The sequence below is a fragment of the Lissotriton vulgaris genome, chromosome 3_1 (genome assembly GCF_964263255.1).
Source record: "Lissotriton vulgaris chromosome 3_1, aLisVul1.2, whole genome shotgun sequence".
NCBI lineage: Eukaryota > Metazoa > Chordata > Amphibia > Caudata > Salamandridae > Lissotriton > Lissotriton vulgaris.
Window position 1 is genome coordinate 2064916653 of NC_141689.1, and position 3831 is coordinate 2064920483.

Here is a 3831-nt window from a genome sequence, read left to right on the forward strand (position 1 = left end):
CTTTTGCAATGCAACTACAAGCCCAATCTCAATTCCCCAGTACGTAAAAGTTCTGTCAGTATGACATTATGAACCTTAGAAAAACACAATTAATACAGAGAAGACAAATGTATCTTCAAACCTCCCATCGGTTTCCGTTTATTATTCATCTTCATCATAATGACAGCATATAACTTCACTGGTCTTTAGCTATAACTGTGAAAAGAACTCCTGGAACTTCTAGCCCTACTTCATTTGTAATCTCCTAGAACTATTGTTTTGGAGACTTCAATGCATGGTTATCAAATTGTAGTGATAACCAAGCTAAATCACTTTTAAACCATATCTCCCATTACATGTTTTCAGTTAGTGTTAGCGTAGTTAGACTAACATGACCACACCTGATATTTCTGGTATCACTAATGTAGCTACAAATATATGATTTAATAGCGAGTCCGCTACATTAATAACACCAACACCATACAAAAATCTTATATTTTTTTAACATCATTCTTTGTGTACACAAACTCATAAAAAGGTTTAGAAATAAAGAAAATCTTTTAGAAGGATTGATAATGTTATCTTCTCTTATTTTGGTCTATGTTAGTGCATCGGTGTAAGATTGACCTAGGTCTCTTCAATAAGTATAGGTCTTCAAACCGAAGCATGATCAAGGAAGGTTCAACCTAGACATCTGATGTCTATATAAGGACGACTGGCTAGTGTGCTCATTATTGTGTGTGTTCCTAGAACACTGAGAGTGTTTGACCTTACGGCTGAGGGCCAGTTAGCTAGGAGGAGCTATATAGTCTCATACTCAATATGTTCCAAACACTTAATTAAAGCTGTTGTCATCTTGGCGGTGATTAAAATCACTTTTATGATGGGGCAGCTTTCTGCCATTTTCCATAACATGTAGACATTTTCGAATGAAAAGTTTATTAAAGCATATTCCAACCTTATTTATTCTCGCCTCAACGTTTGAAATATTTTCTAGTTGGAATCCAAACGAGATAACCAGGGGGCATATTATCAAAAAAGGGCCTTACAATATCGCCGCTTTTATCGGCAGGAAATTTCTGATAAAGCGGCGATAATGGGCTTGATAATATGTTCTATGAATTCCAATCGAAGCCCATGTTAGATGTGAAGACATGTAACATGGGCTTCGATTGGAATTACACAGAGCATATTATCAAGCCCATTATCGCCGCTTTATCGGCAGTTTCCTGCCGATAAAAGCGGCGATAATGTAACGCCCTTTCATGATAATATGCCCCAAAGTTTCTGGCTTCATTTCATTATCATCCATTAGCCGAGCTCCCACACCTGTGTCTCTACCATCTTATTACCATTCTGAATGTTTGAATTGTTTGTGAATCACTTGATGGCGTGTGCAGTGAGATATATAGAGCATATCCTGCAATTTGTCCAGTACAAAATACTCTGAAATAGGATTGTAATTTTGCCCCTTTTTCCTCCTGGTTCGGCTTGAATTTTCCTAAATGTTCACGGTTGTCTAGTTGTGTTGCTTTTTATATGGCAGATATCTCAATGAATTTACAAACCTTTACTAAAAGGAGTTTTTCTGATTACAGGTTACCATCATGGTAAATTTTGATTAATTATGTTTAGACATTTTGCTGTAGCAGAGAGCAAAAATTCCTATGTTATAATGGAAAACAGCTCAATTAAAATCTCTACCAAATATTGGTGTCCCAAAATATGCCCGAAATTTGAAATAAAGGACTGAACTGCTGAAGTACCTGCCATAATTTGGAGATTAAGACAACATTTTGGAAGTTGTCATGACATTTAAAATAGGAGTCATGTATCGATGCAATTAAAGTAGGAAGTGTGTGCACACTGTCGGAGAGGGTTGGTTCCAGGTAAATTGCTTTGCCTTTGATTAGGCCTCCCAAGAGAGACGTTTCTTGTTAAGGAGAGCCTTTAATTATTATCTGAATGTGTTTATAAGCAGGTGTGAACTAATACCAATAAATCACATGGATGTATAATACCAATATGGAAACAACGATATAGCAGTACAAATATATTGCACAGCAAAAGCCTTAAACGCAAATTCTATTCTGAATATGGTTGGAAATACTGCTCTAAAACAGCTTGCTAGGACATGTAAATATATCCTAGCTTATAAACAAAACCCTGCCAACTGCGCATCATTTAAAAATTAAATGACTGAAGCCGAAATATTCTATTACATTTCTTAAACTTATTTTGACTAAAAGAACATTTTAAATGCATCAATAAATTACACCTCCAAAATTAACAAACTTGGCACAGCATGTACTATGCTCTGCACATATACTGAAATAGACTATTCACGGAAAACCATGGGGCATATCTACTAGGAAATGGTGCAGTACCGCATAGGGTCAATTAAAAAACTCAGGGACACACCATATTTCCAACAATGCAACGCACCCCTGTGTTTTCCCTTACACTGGTGCTAAAAAATGCTGGCTAGCGCCAAAATAAAGACAACCCTGCACCACAGTGCAAGGGTACCTGAGTTGCAGGGAATGATTGTTTATGTGTAGGAAAGTGTCCCTTCCTGAATATAAACAATCAATACTCATAATTTGCTACTTCTGTGCAGGACACATAGAAGCAGTAAATCACTAGTATTTAATGATTGTTTATGTGCCAGAAGGGACACTAGTTTTTGTCTGCATTTCATCATATTTGCCCTCATATATGGATCAAGCTCCCACACCTGTGCTTTCTACCACCCCTTCCTGCACATAAACAATCTTTAAAGTAATTTTTCTCTTTCTATGTGTGCTGCAGCACAAATAGTAAAAAGCAAAAACACGAAGAAATAAAAGTAATTCACCTGGTTACACCAATCTAATGCCTGCGTTTGCATGGCATTAGTGTTTAGCAATACCTCAGATTTACAGGTACTTGTAAATCTTGGGCAAGGTCAAAAAGCAATGAGTGTTGTGGTGTAATGCCAACAGCAGCACCCATTGCGCGCCCCTTTCACACAGATACCTGCATGAAAGGGTACCATATTTACAAAGCAGTTTTAAGCCACACAAAGTGGCTTAATGCCACTTTGTACATATGGTGCAGGGCATTGTGCCACCTGAGCACCATAACAAGTGATGTTCCAGTGGCACAAATGCCTTGAAAAAATGCCCCCATGTGTTAGCCCTCATGAGGGACTTACGCAACTCCATATTAGAAACTATCTTCTGACTTAGAAATGAGCTGTATGCACCATAGTCTACCTTTAAACTCTTTTATGAGGTCTGCAAACACAGAGCCGTCTACCAATCTATCTGTCTGTACACATTTATTTAATCGGTTAATAATAACTTATTTTCAAAAATAGCAAACTTTTCAGCAAACAGAGGGCTGATAATGAGTCAAATGCATGAAATAAGGAACATCATTTGCAAAATAGAACTGTACTGAAATATGTACTCGTTTGATGTATTTATTCTTGCTTCAATCTGCCTTTCATGCTCCCTTTCTGTTTGTCATCTATTTCTCTGCCTAATCTTTTCTATTCTTTTCTATTCTTTGTCAGTCCAATTATCTTCTCGTATTTTTCATTGCTTTTTTATTTCTTCTTTTCTTTTCTGGTTGGTTGGTTGATTGCTTTATTTCGATATGCATATATCATAAAAGCAGTACAAAGAGTAAAAGCAGCATGTCGAAAAAATGTGACTGTACATTGAGAATAAAAAGAATAAAAACACATTTGATCATCATAAATTAACTAAAACAGAATTAAATTGATATGGACAGTCTTTTAAGTCGAATCAACCAAGCCCATTTTAAAAACTTGGAAACGGCGCAAACAATGGGAGGGGCTGTATT